Source organism: Astatotilapia calliptera, chromosome 5 (assembly GCF_964374335.1).
Source record: "Astatotilapia calliptera chromosome 5, fAstCal68.1, whole genome shotgun sequence".
In the NCBI taxonomy this organism is placed as follows: Eukaryota; Metazoa; Chordata; class Actinopteri; order Cichliformes; family Cichlidae; genus Astatotilapia; species Astatotilapia calliptera.
In genome coordinates, this window is record NC_137426.1 from 9,792,146 (window position 1) to 9,814,106 (window position 21,961).

Consider the following 21,961-nt stretch of genomic DNA (forward strand, 5'->3'; position numbering starts at 1 on the left):
AACATCCTCTTGTCTCCTCTCTCGGCTTCCATCATGCCACCCCGTGTTTCCTGCCCTACTGTGACCATGGATCTACATAGGATACCAGTCTCCTTACCAGGTCAAACATCATGCTGTGTTTGACATTCATCATTTATTGATGGGCTGCTCTTTAATTGCAGCAGGAGAGTGCTTAGCTTCTCTGCTCTCACACTGGCTGATCCATGGGGAAGGCCCTCCTACTGAGGGCCCACATTTACTCAGCGTGCTGGGAGCACCACTGTTGACTTATAATGGTTGTGACACACACAAAAAAAATAACCTGCAGGGTTGCTTCCCCCCCCCCCCTTCTTTTTTCGTTTTGTTAGCATTTCACTCTCTGTTTACACTTCTTTCATTCTTGCTCAGAGGTGGGTATAGGGGCAGAAAATCAACCACCTAATGGAGCTAGAGTAAGAAGAGGGCTCAAAGTAAGCCTCAAGGCCTCTTAACCTGAATACATATGCTTACAAAGTTTGTCATGTACACATGTAATTGTGAGAGAAATCTCAGGTCTGTCCAATGCCACAAGAACTACTATATTTATTAAGATAACCTTTGTATATTCAGGTGTGTATGTTAGCTGTTATGTAATTTTCAGAAGCCAGAAGCCCTGCAAAGATTAATTTTCTGAAGCCTGCCTTAACCTACACTAATCCTCACATGTGTATTATCCTGCAACCATGGCTGTCTTTCTTTCATTTACAACCCCTGACATAGGACTACGCCCCCACCCCCACCCCCACCCCCCTTTTTATCTAATCTGCATCTGGCATGGGATTAATTTGTCTTCATAAGCAGCTGCATTTGGTCAGTTGGTTAATTTTAGCAACAACAAGGCAGAGATTAAACTGTGATGAACATCATTCCTTATACAAACTGAGTGTAACAATGTTATTTTGCTTTTGCAGTGATACACGTCATGGTGTAAATTACATGGCATATGTTAATCCACGTGCTGTACTGTATCATCTGTATACTAGCAGTACAATCTACACTGATCCATATAAATATGAGGAAGTAAACAAGTTCCCATCTTGGTAATGGCATCGTGCACAAAAAATACTGTATGAAAAATGGCTTTAAATTCTTTGGTGTAAGTTTAGCCAACTAAAAAAGGCTACAAGATTACATGGGCACAAAACAGTTTAAACAGTCAGGACTGTAATGCGTTATATTGCTTTCCCCTGTTTCATTACTATCCTTAAACAAGACCCTAAATCATAACTGCTCCTTGACAACTGCTCAGTGTTCAACAGAGCTGATAGTGACATGACACGAGAAACTGAACCAAATAAGCTTTAAAGAATTAAAATTAATACTGAGCAGAATTGAGTTTAGCTTATTGGTGCAGCCCTAGTTTCACATGTGGCCCCTTGAGAAATGTGATTGCCTGTCCCTTTTGCTAGCAAACCCCCATAAGCAAGGTTGCTCTGACACAAACTAACCCCAAAGCACCGGCTAATGTCAACTTGAATATTGAACATCAGCACATCTGCTCCTTGAACTCTTGATGTGTGTTCTGTATGTATTTCTGTATGGTCTTTCAGAAGATTAAAAATTGGTGTTTTTAATGCGTAAGTAAGCAATTGCTCAGGATAATTGTACTTTTATGCAGTACACATGAAATCCAGTGGGCACATCAGCTGTGTAAACCTGGATTAATGCTGCGTCACCAGTGACAAGGTCACTAAAATGTCAACCACAGGCTTGTTCTTCCCTCCCTGATACATGTACAATACTTTTAACACTTAAGTTACGTGTCATTGGTGCGAGACTAGAAAATCAATTTGTGCAAGCATCTGTTGAGAAAGCTTTGCTCTATCCATTCCTCTTGTGGACACTCAATATTAAATTGTTTTTCTCAGGTTTTCAAGGTTAAAAGAGAACAAAGTGAAGGGAAACAAGGAATTTTCAGTATTCCCAGAGGCTTAAGAGCAACATAATTGTTAAAGATATTTTATTATCAAAGTACTCAGATGCAATGAAATATCACTCAGACACTTAGAGCAGTTTTAAACGTGCACGGGTGAGAGACTCAGGGAGAGACTCACACACCTCCTTGGTGCAGTCTGGCTTTATTTATACACATCATGAAGCATACAAAAAAGGAAATATCATCCTTATCTTGTCAAGAAAACAGGTGTGGTTTATCAAAAAACTTCGTGTTCTCTACAAGGTTGTTTCTTACTCGTGGGTGGCGGTTTCCTGCTAGTGTGAAGGCAAACAGTGACAATGTGAAGGCAAAGACTGATAATTTGAAGGCAAGCAGTTTCCGTTATAAAGTAGGGAGCCAGCAATTAAAATATGCAGCTGGTTGAGTACAGAACAGAAATATAAACACTCTTAGCTGATTATTATATGAATAATAAAACCTTTAAAAGCAAAAATACTCTGACATTCCCTCCTGTTGTTTAGATTTCTCACATGACAGTACTGTTATTTTTGTCAGTTCATAACCTCTTGTCTAAACATTTTCGGTTTGAACGTCATAAAACAGTCCTGTGTTCAATTAAACTAAACATTACTGTATGGATCATCTTTCAAAATTTCTTCCATTTGAGACATCATCACATAAGCATTGATAGAAGTTGTCACCATGTTTGATACCATTTTCTTCAGACAGGGTACTACACATGTTGTGAAAACACATAACAGTAAAAGCAAACATGCTATTCCAACAAGTCCTTTAATCAGAAGGGACTTCCATGAACCACCTAGTAACCATGTCAACCAATCATCAGTGCTTGTGACATAGTCTTGTTGTTCAGCATCTTCAATCTTTCTCAAGGTGTTCAAAGCGTCGGTCATGTTTTGTGAGTGTATGTTGTCTGGGATGTATGTACAACATGTAGTGTCAAACAATACACACAAACCTCCTTTTTCAGCTAGAATCATGTCTAGTGCGACTCTGTGTTGCATCACTACAATGCGTATTGCGTCGAGTTCTTCATTTTGCGCTTTGTTGATTTTCATTGAAGCATTTAGGAACAGTCCAAATCGATAGTCAAGTGTCTCGATCCTCAGCATGTTTTTCCCAACTCCTACCCAAGGGAACAAGGAGTGGAGGACTTTCTGACCATCAGTCCATAGTTTGAAGTTCTTGGGCACATCTGATCCATAGATTGAGTCATGTGGCATTACTTCAGTGACTTCAGCAACTTCACGTTTTGCTCTTGACGTGTGTGTCTCTGCTGTGATCTTGAAGGTGTGGTCTGAAATTAGTACTGGTGCACACAGACCGGTGGAGTTCGGTGGGAGCATGAAGTAGGTTTTAGGCCCGCAGGCCCAAGCGGCTCCCTGGACCCAGAAAGTTCAATTTTTGAAGGTGTGTATTCCTTTGGATTGGGTCAGGTCAAGTGTCTGTGTGCAGTTGCGGTTTCGTCCAAGTTTCCTGTTTCCATCGGAGAAGTTGAAACACATTGGGTGCTGTATGTCCGGCGGCAAAACTATGGCGAATGATTTGTTTTTTGTGTTGTTGGCTTTGACGTTTACCCAATGTTTTTCGTTGCAGGTGTAGTTCCAGTTCGTCAGATTGTAGGCACAAGGGGTTGTCTGTTCAATTAGGATACGTCGTTGTGAAAGTGGTTTCGTGACACGTTTGACGTCTGTGTCACTACACCATGGAATTAGGTCTTCTTTCTTTGTGCTTTGACCTTTTAGGGTCAGTCCTGTTGCCATCAAATCTCTGCGTGTGCAATTGCCAGTTGTTGCTTTGTTGAACACACACATCGCTTCGTCAAGTTCAGGTGCCTTTCCATATATTGTTGCGTGTACGGCTGTTGTTGGCATATGTGAACATACATAGCATTCCGTGCTGTTGTCGGTGCGTGTTCTATCATACACATATCTATACCACGCGTTGTTCATCCATGGGTGGTTATGGTCTTGGTTCAGGTCACGTAGATGCGAATTATCATGTGTCCATCTTTTTTGCAGGTGGTGTTGTTTATTTCCTCTCATCTGGGTGAGTGTTAGTAGGCTCACTAGGAGCGCAATGCTGGCCACTAGGAGGACAAGTGTCTTCATGATGACCAGGCACACCTAGACTTCTGGTGAGTAGACTATTGGCGAGAAGTAAAAAAGGGCGGGATATACCCAATCAGCCCTTCCCTTCACCAATAGATCACCTAGAAGCCAGGGGAGCCGGCGTCTAAGCGTCTGGATTGTCACTCACTTTTTTACAGTGGCTGTGGTGGATCCAAGATGGTCTTTCTGCTATTTTGCAGGCGGTGGGTGTGGTAAGTAGGACTTGGTATGGGCCCTCCCACCTTGGTGAACTCCAATTCTTTCTCTGGAGTACTTTGATCAGGATCCAATCACCTGGTTGTAACCTGCAAGACACTGGAGAGAAATCACTCGGCAGTTGGTTGTTTAACACAATCTCTTTATTTTCAAACAGTTTAGTCATCCATTCTGCTAGGGTAGTTTCCCTTATTGATTTATTAATAGGTTCACTGGTAATTGGCAATGGAAACGCTCTCCCGTGGATGATTTCAAAAGGTGTAAGTTTCTGAGAACCTTGTGTTATTCTCATCCACATCTTTACTAGGCCTAGACATTCAGGCCATGGTCTTCCTGTTTCTTCCATGCATTTTCTTAATCTCTGTTTTATTGTGCCGTTAGTTCTTTCCACTAATCCTGCGCTTTGTGGGTGATATGCACAGTGATGTTTGATGCTAAATCCTAGAGCTTCAGAGACTTTGCTGATGATGTCATTAACAAAATGTGTTCCATTGTCTGACCTTATCAGACTGGGAATGCCATATGTGGGGATGAAGTGATTGCATAAACACTTTGCCACTGATATTGCATCTGCTCTTTTGACTGGATAGATTTCTGGCCATTTTGAAAATACATCTATAATTACTAGAGCATATCTTGATGCTTGGCATTCGTTAAGTTCAATAAAATCCATGTGGATTGTATGGAAAGGGTGAGGTGGTGTGGGGAAATGACCTCTTTGTGGTCGGAGGTTCCCCTGTACATTATGTCTTTGGCAAATCATGCATGTTCTGATGAATTCCTTTGCTGAATTTTCAAAATTTTGAGTGTAGAAGTGTTTAGAGAGGACATTCATCATTCCACCCGTTGACAAATGCGTTAAGCCATGTGTCACTAATGCTGCTGTCTTGTGTAGAGATTTTGGCAGTATTGGTTTGCCATTACAGGTCATTAGGTCATTTTCTAGCTGTGCTCCACACCTTAACCATTTTTTCTGTTCTGTGATGGATGCAGCTTTCTGTTCATCTTTAAGTACATCAAGTGGTATTAACGTTGATGTTTCAGATATTAAAGTTTGTATATGTTGTTGTGCTGCCTTTTTTGCGGCTTGGTCTGCAAAGTTATTGCCTTTAGTAATTTCTGAGTTATCTTTTTGGTGTGCGGCACATTTGCACAATGCTAATTTTTTCGGCAGTGTTATCACTTCTAGCAGTTCTTTTAAAAGGTGTGCATGCTGTACTGGATTACCAGTAGAAGTGACCATGCCTCTGTTCTGCCAAATCTTTGCGAAATGATGTACTGCTGCAAAGACATACTGACTGTCTGTGTGTATGTTTATGCTTTTTCCTTCATTCAGCTTACATGCTCTCACAACAGCTGTAAGTTCTGCACTTTGTGCAGAGTTAGAGGAAGTCAAAGGTCTTGCTTCCAGAACTGTGTCTACTGTGGTTACTGCATAACCAACGCAGTTGCGACCTAAGCTATTTTTAGAAGCTGATCCATCTACAAAAATGTCAGTGAAAGTTGACTGTGGTGTGCTATATATATCGGCTCGTGGTTTTGTTTCTTCATCTAGCTTTTCCATACAGCAGTGTTTTTCACCATCTTCTGATGTGGGGAGAAGTGTGCTGGGATTTAGCTGACCACACTTCTCGATTGTAATGTGTGACTGTGATAACAAGATGCCTACGTATGAGAGCTGTCTTGCATGTGTGAGATAAGACAAGTTCGCCTGCAGTAAGATGGAGGTTACAGCGTGGGGAACTTTGACGATCAATGTGTGTCCTAAGACGATGTCAGCGGATTTCTTAACTGCCTCTGCTGCAGCTGCGCATGCCTGCACGCACGAGGGCAGTCCTGAGGCCACTGAATCTAGCTTACACGAATAAAATGCAAGAGGGCGTTGCTTTTCCCCAAAGGCTTGTGTTAGAACGGCCTTCATGTAGCCTGCACCTCCGTCTACATGCAAGTAAAAAGGTTTTTCATAGTCTGGCAATGCCAAAACTGTGCGCGTCTGCAGTGCAAGTTTTAGATCATTAAATGCTTTTTCTGCTTCTGGTGTCCATTCTATTTTATCTTTCAGTGCTAGATTTTTTCCATAAATTAAGTTTTGCAAAGGTTGAGCTAGCAGAGCATATTCAGGTATCCAGCATCTGCAAAAATTGCAGAGACCTAAATAACTCATCATTTGTTGTTTTGTGAGAGGCTTTGGAGCATTCTGTACTGCTAGTTTTCTGCTGTCTAACAGTGTTCTTCCCTCTCCTGTGAGTTTGTGGCCAAGGTATGTGACCTCTTGGCTCCACAGCTGTAACTTGTGCTGTGATACTTTATGGCCCTGCTGTGCTAAATGTTTCAACACAGTCATGGTGTTTTTTCTGCAGTTGTCTCGTGTATCTCCCGTGACGAGAATGTCATCAACGTACAGAAGAAATTGCCCTGTGGCAGGGAGTGTGCATAGTGACATAGATTTCTTTAATGCTTCTGCATACAGGGTGGGACTGTTCTGAAAACCCTGTGGCAGTCTTGTATAGGTATACTTTTCGTTATCAAAGGTGAAGCCAAACAGATTTTGTGAATCTGGGTGTAATGGCACCGAGAAGAACGCGTTTGACAGATCTATGACTGAGAACCATTGTTCTTTTTGCGTCACTTGATTTAAGATTGTGTGTGGATTTGCTACCACAGGTGGGATTTGTTCTGTTACTTCGTTTATTGCTCTGAGGTCATGCACTAGGCGATATTTTCCTGTGTTTGCTTTTTTCACTGGGAAGATTGGAGTGTTACAGGTTGCTTTAGTTGTTTTCACTAAAATGCCTGTTTTTTCCATATCTGCAATTACTGGCCTGATCCCTGCTTTTGCTTCTGCCGTCAAGGGATATTGTGGTTTAACTGGCCTGTAGGTTGTAGTAGTTTTTACTACAACAGGATCTGCTCCTTTAATTAATCCTACATCTGTCGATCCTGTGGACCATAGTGTTGTGGGCAATTCTTGTAGTTCTGGGTGTAATTCTAATGAGAGTACATGTCAGTTTTCACTATCTTCCTGCACATGCAAATCAGTGCTGTCAGTCATGTATGTGGCTGGGTGGGTAGTGATCACCCACCCTAATGTGTATCTCATGCATCCCGTTCTGCAACCTTGTAGCCATCCTTCATGCGTGTCCTCAGTTTTTTCATATCTGTCTCTTTCAACTTGGGTGAGAATGCGGCCTAAATCTTTCCACTCAGTACTGTCATTGTGTGCTACTGACACATGTGGATTTGGCATCCTATTTACTCGTTGTACTGCCTCAGGCTGCAGCACAGAGCACACTGCATTACCACTTTGGGTGACATATAGGTACTGTAATGTCAGCATTTGTGGTCCTAGCTTGTGTACTTCTTGGTCATACACAGGATTAGGACCTGGACTCTGTTTGAACCTCAATGTGTTGTGATACTGAGTGTAGTCCTGTCGTGTTGAATGAGTTGGCAGATATCGATTTGCTATGTGTTGTAAAGGCTCTAGTGAGGGCAGGTCTAATGTCCAGTAGTAGTGAGGCTGTCCGAGTCCTTGACACACATTAATCTGATAATCTGCTGGACTTTGTTTCTCGTTTAACATTAGCTTTGCATACATGCCCTCTGGTCCTGGCAATACTCCTATTTCCAGTTTCTCTAGCGCATCTCTCCCTAGAAGATTAACTGGGCAAGATGGGTCATATATGCACTGGTTTTTACAGCTGCGGCCGCTGTCTTCATGAGATAAGAGTAGAGGCTCAGTCAGTGATTTAGTACTGACATGTCCTGATGCTGACTTAACTATCAGAGTATCATTAGAGAATTTCACTTTTGGTGGTTTTTTAATCAGTACAGTTTTACATGCTCCAGTGTCGCAGAGCATCGTCATTGGCTGCCCATTTACGTATATAATTACAGTTGGTTTATGTTCAGAGCCCAAAAGCAATTGCTCTATGTTATACACGTCCGTGTTTTCATTGCTCTCTGCTTCTGTGCTTTTTCCTAGTCATTTGTTATTTCTTTCATCCTCTTCCTCAGTGTCATCCTTTTTTCTATGTCTACACTCGCGAGCAAAATGCCCCTCCTTTCCGCAATTGTAGCAGCTTGTGTCTTTCAGTCTTCTCTCTCCTTTTCGCCCTCCTCCTGCCTTTCCTTTTCCTTTGTAGGGGCCTGGTTTATGTCTTCTGTATTCTCCAGAGAATGCCACCAATCCTGTTGCTGGATCTACAGTAAAGACGCCTCCTTTTTCTTTTTGCTTCTGTATTTTAACTGCGTGTTCAGCATATTGCAGTGCATCTGACAGACTTCCTGTATTTTGTGTGACCCAGTGTTTTTCTACGTGGGCCCTCACTTTTGGGAGGAGGCCGTTCAGAAATGCATTTTTTAGCTGTTGCTGAAATGGTGTTTGTGGCTCCTCCTGGTAATTTAAACCTGAATGTTGTCTGAAAACTGGGCGTAGGCGATCGAGGAAGTCAGAGGCAGTCTCAGCTTCCTTCTGCTTTATCTCGCCTATTTTGCCGTAATCTGCTCTTGGGGCTAGACGGACTCTAATCCTTTCATATAATCCTGCCAACTGAGCCCTTAGAGGCTCAGAGGTGGGGAGCAGGGCTATACCCTGGTCATCTGACCCCGTGAAGTCTCCCTTTACTGTTCCCATTTTTAGACCTAATAAGTCCTGAATTACCTGGAGCATTTCATGGCCATTCAAGTGCCAGTGTGTTCTAATTAACTCAACTGCCTCCCTCCATGGCTCAAAACCTTCATTTAACAGTGGAACGTCCTTTAAAACATTAAATCTGTCAGTTTGGGACCATGCTCTGAAAACATATAGGAAAGGGTTGTTGTCTCTTTCATTATTATCGCCACCCGTTAGTTGGCCATATCTTGGGTTGGGCGTGGCTATCATTGGAAACAGACCTGACGGTCCTGGGGGGTCAATCTGTCCTCCCATATCCCTACCTGACGGGTCTTTCCCTATGTCTTCCTTATGGTGATTTGTTGTCATTAAATTTAATGCCTGTCTTGCTGAATCATATGGGCCTGGCGCGTCAGTGAAGGGGTTTTTTGATACTGGCTGATTAGACGGGCCGGGGGCAGGCACATATGGAGGAGGTGGTTTTGGGTGTTGTGGATCTTTTAGTTCACTACTTTGTTCATTTTTCTTTTTCTTTTTCTCTTCTCGCACCTTTGTGCGTTTATCATTTTCTGCCATCCAGGCTTTAAAATGTTGCCACTCTGTGAGACGTTTGGCTTTCTTTTTAAAGCTTTTTTCATTGTTTAGTTCCGCTTGGAGGGTCTCTTTTAAAGCAGTCACTGCAAAGGGAGTACATTGTCCCTCCCACGCAGGGCAGTTTAGTTTCTTTGGATTTCTCCATCTATTTGCGCTAATTAGTCCGGCGCCTGGACATTTTTTCTCTAGCCACTGCTCGTCAGCAGTGAGTTTTGTTGATTTATTACCCATTATTATTTTTTCCTCTTGTTATTATTATTTATTTATTTATAAATATATTTGCGTTTACACACACACATACACACCCGTGGTGCTTTCTCTGGCACGAGGAATGGGAGAGGCTATTGACACGGCCTTCTACTTTCAAGCTAGCCTTGAAAGCGGTGTCAATTTTATGTGATGAAACACAACCTTTTCCCGTTCCACCAGAACTCGAGCAACCAACGGTAAACAATTCGGTGGAGTAGTTCAGCCTCCTTAATGTGCTGTAAAATCAACTTACTCCACCAACAAAACAGTAAAACAACAGATTATACGCGTAATGAGTTTTTTATTCTGGGCAACACTGTGTCTTTCTACATTGCTCCAAGCCCTCTTTCAGGCGAGCTGCTTCGTAACCTCTACGAGTCCTTTTTCAGACGAGAATGTTACTATCCTGTCGTATTTTGACATTAAACTTGCTCCAAGCCCTCTTTCAGGCGAGCTGTAACCTCTACCAGTCCTTTTTCAGACGAGAATGTTACTTAATTAATCTGTCATACATTGACGGGAAACTATTTAATGTACAGACCACAGGTTGCCTCAGTCGTTTTGCGCAAGATGTGAGTGAGTGCTAAATATTCACCTGAGTTATTGTGTGGTTGCTTTGGTTTCCTTCATCAACCCCTGAAGTCGTGGACCTCTTATAAGAACGCTGGCCAGAACCCGAACGTCACGTCTCTGGACTTTATCCTCTGCCTGGAGAGGAGTCGACAGCGTGGGCTTCTCACGACGTCAGGACTTGACGAAGGTCTCCTATTGGAGCATTGAAAAAATATCAATGTCCACTCCGGCTCAGAAGGACCAATTAAATGTTAAAGATATTTTATTATCAAAGTACTCAGATGCAATGAAATATCACTCAGACACTTAGAGCAGTTTTAAACGTGCACGGGTGAGAGACTCAGGGAGAGACTCACACACCTCCTTGGTGCAGTCTGGCTTTATTTATACACATCATGAAGCATACAAAAAAGGAAATATCATCCTTATCTTGTCAAGAAAACAGGTGTGGTTTATCAAAAAACTTCGTGTTCTCTACAAGGTTGTTTCTTACTCGTGGGTGGCGGTTTCCTGCTAGTGTGAAGGCAAACAGTGACAATGTGAAGGCAAAGACTGATAATTTGAAGGCAAGCAGTTTCCGTTATAAAGTAGGGAGCCAGCAATTAAAATATGCAGCTGGTTGAGTACAGAACAGAAATATAAACACTCTTAGCTGATTATTATATGAATAATAAAACCTTTAAAAGCAAAAATACTCTGACAATAATATTTCTAAAACATGAATAGATGCACAAAAATTCAGTTAGACAACATTAGTGTCAAAGCAGTTTTTCTTTGCCTTGAAGCCTTATACACTGCTGGTTCACTATAAGATCAATCCACTGACGTATCTGTGGTCAATACTGATAGATACAGAAGAATATGACAGAGCTTTTCTCAGTCATTCAATCTTTTTTGTACCCTTTTCAATGAAAAGAAGGGTAAAAGATCATGGTTAATGAAGGAAATTGCCTTCCCGGGTTTCCTCCGTGGCGTGAGCGATAAGCAGAGTTCTGTCCTTTCCTTCTAAGATTCCTAATTATTTAAAGTAACACTCAGGTATGCCATTCAGCGTGTTAGTACGAGCTCGGGAGCAGCTTGGGAGAACAAGAAAACAGAGACTGCTTTAGGTTGCCTTCCCAATCGACTCAAAGGTTTATTTGATACACAGCAGTTTATATAGATGAAAAAAGGTTCGTGTGTCAGCTTTCCCAGTTCAAACCGGTACAGACCAAATAAGGAAACGTCTTCCTGCCTTGTGAGCCAAGAAGTATCCTGTGTGTAGTTTATCAGTTCAGCTACAATTTATGATCATCCCAGCAAAATACACTCCTAGACATAGGATACAGAGTTCTTTCATCAGTGAATTCTGAAACAAACCACCTAGCCTTTAACGAGCCTTTTCCAGGAGATAAGGAAAAAGGGAGGATGGGAGTAAGGAAGTGGTCTCATCTCTGTGGTGTTTTCGACCTTGAGGTACCAGCCTGTAAGTCTTACACATTAATTCTTGGGTCACAGAGAAAGAGAAAAACAACTAGTAGATCGGCCTTATTGAGTAACAGTTTTCCTGTATAAAACAATATCCTGTAAATGCTTACCGTGGTATCAAAATATCATAACAGTTCCCCTCTTTTATTATTTTTTAAAAATAATAACTCAAATAGAAAGGAAAAATCACAAATGTAATAACATAATATAAAAAGCAAATCATAAAATGTAATAGTTCACAACCTAATGTTCAATATACACATCAGGAACATCATTGATGACATCTGACACATAATCTGGGTCAATTTGTGCCAATTGCAAATACATTGAAGTGGCTGTACTAGTGGCTATACGGGTTATCATTGAACGTACACAGGGTACCACACAACAGACAATAATCATCAAAAACATGCTGCAACGGTTACAAAGGCTACAATTAGTTTCTTCCATCTTCCAAACGTGTCCTGTAGCCACTTATGTAGCCACTGACCGTGACCTGTATTGGCAATTAGTTCTATCTGCAATGCTTCAAGTTTATTCATAGCTTGTGTGAATGAACCGTTAGGGGCGGTATTATTGGGAATGAAAGTACAGCATACATCAACGGTTACTAGACCACAGGTACCGGTCCAATTAACAGGTAAAGCTAATCTAAGAGTATTATTGCACATCCAATAAGCATGTGGGATTGGTCTGGTCAGGCGCGTGACCATGTGTGATTTAACTAACTCCCCCCAGTCAGTGTCATTTAATACACCGTCTGGGGGAACAATGATCGGGTCTCTGCTCGAACTTGAACTGTGTGTGTGTTCCTCCAGATATGATACAACTTCAGCCATAGAGACAGCTAGCCATGTCTCATTACAGCGTGCACCTGGGGAGTCAGAGAAGAATGTATAGTTATCCTTTGTATAATCTATGTGTGTGTCTGGGCCAGTTAACTTTAGTCTGCGCAGACATATCATACTAGTATTAAAATGGAGAGGGATCTGTCCTAAGGGCAGTGAGGGCTTTAACCTATTCTTAGGGCGTTTCATTGGGGCGCAGGTCCCTGCGGTGTCATTAGATAACTTCAATAATTCGCCTAATGGAGTCTCAGGGTTAGTTGGTGTGTGTGTGTGTGTCTAAGTAAGCAGTCGAGAGGGCTCAGAGTCAACTGTAAAGCGTCTTTAAAGAGAGCATTATTTCCGCTGATTTTCTCTAGTCCCTCAGTGAGGGGGAAACCGGATATGGGGTATCCTACTATTACCTGTTCTGGATTAGCCTTTGAACAGACATAACAGTTACTGTTTCCTAAATCACGAGCGGCTGTTCTGGCATTTTCATACCAGGCGTTAGCTCCTGTTCTAGAGGGCGCATAAAATGGTTTATTAGTGGCGTCTATGTTGCTATTTACTGATTTTAGGGAGCGTGAGGAGTGCATTAAGTAAGTGTCTTGCAAAATGGAGCATGAGGTATAGTCAGCAAAATATGACCTGCAGAAATGTGAACATGGTTGCAGTTTACAATACAAAATAGCAAAGAGAAATCCTAAGGTTAATGCGATAGATATGATAAATAACCTAAATATATAAGAAAGTATATAAGAAAAACAGTTCTTCAGTCGTCTCCTGGCCTGGTCCCAGGTTCGAGAGACACAGAATAAGCGTCGTATGATGACAATGGGCATTTCATTTTCTCCATTATCAGGATGAAATGAGTCTGGCTTTATCAGGTTAGACATCATGTGGTACTTTTGGCTTTCTGTTCCTGCTGGATGTTTGAGTACCTTGTTGTTGTTCTTTCAGACGTTGTGTCTTAATCAGTGATTGTGTGTGTGTGTAAATTGGATCCTGGCGCTGGCTCGCCGGAGATGTCATCTACCCGTGTGTTTATTTGCTCTGGATCCGGGCGCTGGCTCGCCGGAGATGTCGTCTGCTTGATCCGACGCCTGAGATGGTCCGATTGGGCTGGTCTTAACCCTGCTGGCATGAATCCACTGAGGTTGTCCGTCTGTGAGGATGCTGGTTCTTCGTCACTGCCAGTAAAGCCTGGGGGCTGGAAAACGCGGCCTCCCAGAGTGTCCTTGGTTTTAGTGGCTTCTCCAACATGCGTCTCCTTGTCTCCACTGGTGGAACTGTGGAGGGGAAAAGCTGAGAGAGACAAACTTTCTGATAGTTATTATTCAGTTTTTCTACCAGGTTGTGAACATCAGTGGACAATGCAATATACATCACCTTCTACTAGCGGTGCCCCTCTGGAAGCTGACCATGGTGTTGGAAATAGTCTTATTTCAAATGGAAATAATTTGGTTACTTCAGATTGAGTCATTCTAATCTCACACAGGACTTGAGTAAGTAATTTGACCCAGGTCATTAAAGTTTTAGCACATTTTTTTTAATTACTTCTCATGTGAATGAAGGTCCTCTATCACTGTTAATTTGGTGAGGTATTCCGAATCTGGGTATTATTTCATTGCTCAACTTTTGACAGACTACTTCTGCAGTTTCTTTTGAGGTTGGATAAGCTTCTACTCATTTACTAAATTGATCCATTATTACCAGTAAGTACTTGATGCTTCCTTGTGCTGGCATATGTATAAAATCAATTTGTAATGTATGAAATGGAAAATCTGGTTGTGGTAAATGCTGATGTTTTGCTTTTGAGCTACCTACATTAGTTCGCGCACATGTTAGACAGGTTGCTAATATGCTTTTTACTGCATGTCATGTTTTCTCAATTACAAATCTTGATTTTATTGCCCCTATTACCCCTCTTTGTCCGACATGACTCACACAGTGAAAATGTCGGACAAGGACTGGCATCAGGGAATATGGGAGGGCAATCAAACCCTTAAGATTTAGTATAGGCCATCTCTGTAATCTAAGGTACAGTCATTATTCTATGCAGAGGCTTGCTCTTGTATAAATTTTAAATCAACATTTGTTTCTAAATAGTCTGGGAGTGTAACAAGTGGCAGCTGTATGGGGCACAGATAATACTTCCTGCGGCGGTGGGAGCTGTGATGCAGCTGCAGCCTTGGCTGTCACGTCTGCTAGAGCATTACCTGTTGCTTCGTCTGTGTCAGCTGTACTGTGTCCTTTCGTTTTTACAACTGCAACGGCCGATGGCAGCTGTATAGCCTGAAAAAGTCTTTGAACAAAATCAGAATTTAGCAATTTATTTTCCATCAGCAGATCTAAATCCTCTCTGTCTCCACAATGTGCCAAAGTCATGCACAACGCCAAATGCATAGCGGCTGTCTGTGTAAATCGTCACATGCTTATCCAAATGTAGCTCACAGGCGCGTATTAAAGCCATGAGCTCTGCTTTTTGTGCTGAGTGAAATGGTAATGAGTGAGCCTCTAGTATGATGTCAGGCACTGTTACCACTGAATAGCCACAAAGAAATGAGTTGTCACTCGGCCTTGAACAGGACCCGTCCACATAAACCGTGGCTGAGTCTGAGATAGGTGTTTGCTCTAAATCTGGACATGGTGCTGTGGATTCCTGTATACGTGTCATGCAGTCATGAACATCAAGCCTGTCTGAGCCATCCTGTCGGTCAGAAGAACACAGCATAGGATCAATAAATGTGCTGGCGAATCAGGTGTGCTGCTCGCTTTTATAGTGAGATTTGCATATGTTGTGTAGTTATGTTTGCTAGAATGGTCATGACCTGGTGATTGGTGTGTAGAATAGTGTCATGTGAGAGTGTGAGCTTCTCGCAGTCCCTTATCATGATAGAGCAAGCTGCTACTGCCCTCAGGCAGGCCGGCATTCCTGAACAATTCAGGCAGCACCTTTGAGTGGCGGAGGTCAGCACTCCCTGTAATGCATTGAAAGAGGCAGTCATTTCTGTGGACCACAGTATTCGAGGAGGCTTGTCTTTTTTTACAACAGTCACGCAGAATGTGGTCATGAAAAGAACAGTCTGGTATCCACTGTCTGCAATAGTTCACCATGCCTAAGAAGGACGACATGTCCTTCTGTGTAGTGGGACGAGGGACGGAGGTCACAGCTTTGACCCTGTCTGCAGTCATGGAACGTTTTCCGTGAGACAGTGTGAATCCCAAATATTGAACAGAAGTCTGACAGTACTGCATTTTCTTTGCTGATGCTTTGTGGCCAGTCTTTTGGAGGTGCTGGAGAAGCATGTGTGTAGCAGTTTGACATAGTTTTTCACTTTCAGCACAGAGGAGGAGGTCATCCACATGTGGATCAGGGTGCAGCCCTCAGGAGGAGTAAAGCTGTCCAGGGTAGCACGGATCACCATTGAGAAAGCAGCAGGGCTGTCTATCATGCCTTGAGGCAAACGAGTCCAAGTGTACTGCTTATTTCTATGTGTGAATGCAAATAACGGCTGTGTATCTACATGCACAGGCACTGAGAAAAAGGCAGAGCATAAATCCACCACGGTAAAATGTGTATGCAATGCATGTCAATATGCTGTGAACATCTGAAACGAGAGGTGGCAGAGGAATGTTGACTGCATTAATTTGCCTTAAGTCTTGTATGAAACGCCATACGCCAGGTTTGTTAGGCTTTGGCACAGGATTGACAGGAGTGTGGGCTTTATTGCTCCTGTAGTCAATAAATCTCCTATGATGACATCTAGAGCTGCGGCTTTTTCCGTGGAAAGGGGATGTTGCTTGACATATACACATATTAAAACACAGGGATCTTGTGTTTTAATATGTGTACGTGATAAAGTGTACAGTCAATAAATCCTATATCATTCTCACTTTTAGACCACAATGTCATATTCTGGTATTCAGCTGGCAACGTAAGTGCAGAAATAGTACAGTGGATAGGGTAGGTTAGATCTATGTGACGACATGGTGTAGTTATATCATAACCTATGTCTGAGTTATGTGACAAAATCACTGTTTGACCTTCACTTGTGTGAGCAGTTATCATGTTGTTGAACAGTGTGAGAGAAACAAAAGTGTGGCTCCCAGTCATGGGATTACCTGTTAGTGGCGTCTGTACACGTTTTTTTTGGCACAGTGTGTGACATAGAGTACCGGACAAAAAGGATGTTGAGTTCATTCTCTGCTGAGGGTCCAGCTGACACAGAGGATGTTCCTTCTCCATCATGTCGGTACATAGGGCAGAGAAAACATAAGCTGTTATCAGTGTCAGCAAACATTTCACCCTTTATGTTAAATTAAATACACAAATTCATTTTTGCTTTGGGTGTCTGCGGCTGCTGGAAAACTGAGCTAAATTTGCACCTCTAGCTTGTCCAACAGTGCATAAAGCGTTTTATGAATACTAGGATAGATTCATCAGGCTTCTGTTTACACATAGTTACTGCATTTAAGTCAATTTTGTCTCTGGACATTGTTAGCAGGAATTTCTTTAGATTCTTAAAGAAATCGGCGACTTTGTCATGTGGGTGTCTATTGTGGACACTGCCTGATGCAAAAGTTTTTCTTCATAGTCGTCTAAATTGTTTTTCATAAGTTCCTCACATTCTTCTTTCAAAAGTTTTTCTCTTTTTTTTTTATGTTCTGCTAATTCTTCCTCGCGGCGTATATATTGTTTTTCCTGATCTTGTTTAAAGAGATGGCTAAGATCCGTTGCATGTGATTCAGATTTTTTGTCACTGTCTTTTAAGCTGGTTGGATCAGAATGCTGACATTGTTTGCGTGCAGCTGCTGCAGCAACTATTAATTCGGTCTCATCTTCGTAAGGCGGCGGGGCTGTGGGCTGAATGGCTGAGCATGGAAGACTAGCTTTTCCCGCAGTAGATTTATTTTCTTTGCTAGAGCCTGCACTAGTTTTATTTGATGTTAAAGCATCTACACCTGGTTCCGGTCCCTTTTTCCATAGTGGTAACATTTGATGTATCACGTCGCGGCATTCTATCATATATTTTCTACAGGACTTTTTAAGCAGACTACTTTTCTTATCACAAATGATATTCAACATTTCTACTGACCTGTTTTCTGGCGATAATCGTTCGGGATAAGGCTCCGAAAAGAAATTAGAATGCATTGAACTTCTTAAGTTGTAAACAAAGTCAGTCACATAAGCACTCCCGCATGTTCTGGATACGTGATCATGGACGTCTTCACCGATTCGCGGACGTAGGTTACACGTAACCGGAAATGGGAGTTGTACTGAGCCGTTATTTGAGACTTTATTTTGTATTTTATTAATTTTTGGTTTTACAGGTACTTTAGATTTTTTTATCGGACCTGTCTGTGGTCTTTGAATAATTCTGACCCATGTTCAGTGATTTCCAGAGGGGTTTACACGCTAGGAGGATTTATGTTAGTATTTTCGCTGCGGCACAGCTGAGGTCACTTTAAATTTATTGCTAGCAATTTTTTGTTTGTGTGAGCAACTCTCACTTAGCGAGCAACTTCTCGCTTAACGAGCAACTTCTCGTAAAACAACAGGCAACTTCCTGTGTTCTTTCTGCTTTTAATTTACTGCTTTTAACCCTTGTATGGTAATCGGGTCTGTGAGACCCGTTTTCAGTTTTCTTTCGTTTTTTTTTTTTTTTAACAAAATTAAATTTAATTATTTACTAGCTTTCTGTGAGTGAGCAACTTCTCACTTTTTAACGTACGTTTCAAGATAACAGGCAACTCCCTGTGTCACTCTTTGATGAGCAACTTCTCACTTAACGAGAAGTATTTAAGACAACAGGCAACTTTCTGTGTCACTTTTTCTGAGTGAGCAACTTCTCACTTTTTAACGTACGTTTAATTAAACAATTAATTATTATTATTATTATTATTTTTTAAACAAAATTAAAATATTCAAGACAACAGGCAACTTCCTGTGTCCACCAACACCACACAAGGGTTAATTTACTTTATTCGGGGACTGAGGAAGTCAGTCAGTGTATCTCTCTGGATCACTAAGTGAAACTTCGTCAGCATATCCCGTTTTTTTATGGATTCGGGGACTGAGGAAGTCAGTCAGTGTATCTCTCTGGATCACTAAGTGAAACTTCGTCAGCATATCCCGTTTTTTTATGGATCGATCACTGAGAGAGGTATAATATGGTCTCTATATAAATATGAAAGACGCATATTTACCTTCTGTCAGGATCCCACTTCTGACACCAAAATTGAAGGAAATTGCCTTCCCGGGTTTCCTCCGTGGCGTGAGCGATAAGCAGAGTTCTGTCCTTTCCTTCTAAGATTCCTAATTATTTAAAGTAACACTCAGGTATGCCATTCAGCGTGTTAGTACGAGCTCGGGAGCAGCTTGGGAGAACAAGAAAACAGAGACTGCTTTAGGTTGCCTTCCCAATCGACTCAAAGGTTTATTTGATACACAGCAGTTTATATAGATGAAAAAAGGTTCGTGTGTCAGCTTTCCCAGTTCAAACCGGTACAGACCAAATAAGGAAACGTCTTCCTGCCTTGTGAGCCAAGAAGTATCCTGTGTGTAGTTTATCAGTTCAGCTACAATTTATGATCATCCCAGCAAAATACACTCCTAGACATAGGATACAGAGTTCTTTCATCAGTGAATTCTGAAACAAACCACCTAGCCTTTAACGAGCCTTTTCCAGGAGATAAGGAAAAAGGGAGGATGGGAGTAAGGAAGTGGTCTCATCTCTGTGGTGTTTTCGACCTTGAGGTACCAGCCTGTAAGTCTTACACATTAATTCTTGGGTCACAGAGAAAGAGAAAAACAACTAGTAGATCGGCCTTATTGAGTAACAGTTTTCCTGTATAAAACAATATCCTGTAAATGCTTACCGTGGTATCAAAATATCATAACAGTTAACAATATGCAGTACCCCCCACCTCCCCACCACCACCACAAAAAAACCCAACCTTTATTTCACAATGTTACAATGTTATTTATATTTTTGCCATTAATCATCACTGATATTAGAGAAGAGATAGGCTTATCTTAAATGTAGCTTTTTTATGAATGCATGACAGACTAAAACGTCTACTACACCCATACAAACATTTCAGGGCTTTTTACACTGTCAAATGGCTGTCAAGAGACTCTGGGGATCACGTTTGAGGATTGGGCATCTGCATGACTGCCCTCAGCAACAGAGTGGCCATTAAACTCACTGGTGGCATTGCTCTAGCTGAATTTCAATGTGAACCATCTCCATTCTAAATGTCTAAAAGCCCATTTCTTCTGAACTGCTTGGCAATAAATCAGCAGGCAGTTACGCTCTTGCAGCTGTGAGACAAAAATATAACAATAAGGAAAAAAACACCACTACAACTGAATGACTAATATCAGTTCAAGCATTAGTCATTTAACTAACAAAAGGGCATGAACAGAAGAATGTCAGCCCAATACAAAATGCATGCCCATCACTTGTATTTCATTCAGGAGTGAATGAACAATTATCAACACTGTCGCATGAATTAAAATGTTTTTGCTGTGATAAATAACCTGTATCACTGGATCAGATACCACGAGCAGGAACAGGGGCCTGCAGTCGGTCTTGGTCATGGTGGCCTGTTGCCAGCTAAACCTTAACACATTTAACTACTCAAACACTGGAAATCACATCACACATGGATGATAAGTCTAAAACGAACATAGGTGAAAAGACAGCACCAATAAATAAACATTTGAGGATAAAACGTATAGAAACCAAAATGTAAGCAAGTAAAAACAAAATACTAGTGTTTTTTTTTTAACTGAGAAGTGTTTTATGCAAAGGCAGAATCTGAAGGCAGATTGAAAGGATAGTGCAGAGGTGAGCACACCATAAAGTATTCCCTGTTTTACTCTAAGTGGAAACATAATGGGGGAAAAATGGACATTGTGCTGGGCTGGAGCAGCTAGCAATTAATTATGAAAATGTTTACTGAAGTTATAATTCAAGTGAAGAGTGGGGTTATTTTCTCTTAGTTGCAGCCAGAGGACTCTTCTTTTCTGAATGAATGCAGGTTTAAGGCATTTCTTACTGGCTTCACTTTTAAGAGCAGAAGGCTATGTTTGTCTTTCAACAGCCTTATTTTGAACTTTAATGCATATGGAAAGTATCTCAGGTACATGAAACTACTGAGGTAAGATGTGAAACTCTCTAGTGACAGCTGGTGGGCAGGTGTGGAATGACAACAAACATTACAAAACTTAATCACTGCTTCCATATAAATCCAGATCTTTGTAAACCATCATAAAAAAGAAAGAAATTGATCTATGGTTACATAGTAAAATCACATTCCTCAGCCTCCCTGGAATGGTCTGCACGAAGGGGGATCGCAGTTTTCAACCAGGTTACAGAACACTTGACCAGCTCTTAATCCTCTCCAGGATATTTAAAGGTCTGCTGAAGTTTGCCCAACCAGTCTACATGTGTTTTGTAGCTTTGACGAGCAACAGGGCAGACTCAGGACATACTGGAAAATGCTGGCTGGGGAATGCCTTGGTGTCCCCCTGGATGAGCTGGAGAAGGTGGCCAGGGGAGTGAGGTTTGGGTTTCTTTGTTTAAACTGACATGTCTGGAACTGGATAATTTGGAGAAAATGGGTGGTTGGATATTTATAAACTTCTACATTGTGGAAACAGCTGATTTATTTATAACAGACTTCTTTAGGTCAGGAATGATCTACAGATCCAAATATGGGATTTACAGTTTTTCCTTGTCACTTATATCACTATATTTATTTGAATACAACAGCAGTAAAATGGACATGGAGCAGTCAACTGTATCAGTATGTTCCAGTGTAGGAAACAGTTTCTTAGAAAAGCATCAAACTGTCCATGAGACAGAAAATATTTCATCATACTGTGAAAAACAGCAGTGCCATTAAATTCTCTCAGTGAGATGTAAAGCTGAAATGTGTTTACAGAAGACAATTTACGCTGCCTCAGCTTTTAGAGTTTTACAGCTCTTATATGCTAACTGTGCAAAAAATATCCCTTTTTGATGAGAGAGCCTTTCACCCCTGTCAACACGATGTCGCTGCAGACATTTCAGTGAATGCAAAGTTTGAGCAAAGAGTTATTATTAGATCTTCTGTGATGAAATGAGTTAGATGTTACTGTCATCTTCCTGTTATTATGGGCAGGTGTGTGCATGGCCAATTTTTGTTAAACTTGTGAACCAGTGTGTGAATCTGTTATCATCTTGGAAATAGACACTGACATTTCATGCATGACAAAGCCACTTTCTTAGACATTTCACGCGACCCTCATTCTCCACAGGTCTAATTTGCCATGACCCTGCAACAACCGTGGTCTAATTACATTTACCTGTTAGAGAAAATC

At 41.5% G+C, this 21,961-nt stretch overlaps 2 long non-coding RNA genes across 2 annotated transcripts; both read right to left on the bottom strand.

Annotated features, from left to right (window-relative positions):
• Positions 1-2,027: 2,027 nt before the first annotated feature.
• LOC145428852 (uncharacterized) lies at positions 2,028-10,997 on the bottom strand. Its single transcript, XR_013909188.1, has 2 exons — positions 10,317-10,997; positions 2,028-4,362 (listed from the first exon to the last, which is right to left on the bottom strand). It is a non-coding gene; the product is annotated as an uncharacterized LOC145428852 (long non-coding RNA).
• Positions 10,998-11,398: 401 nt separating this feature from the next.
• LOC145428853 (uncharacterized) lies at positions 11,399-17,810 on the bottom strand. The gene is made up of 2 exons (XR_013909189.1): positions 17,688-17,810; positions 11,399-16,828 (listed from the first exon to the last, which is right to left on the bottom strand). It is a non-coding gene; the product is annotated as an uncharacterized LOC145428853 (long non-coding RNA).
• Between the last annotated feature and the right edge of the window lie 4,151 nt (positions 17,811-21,961).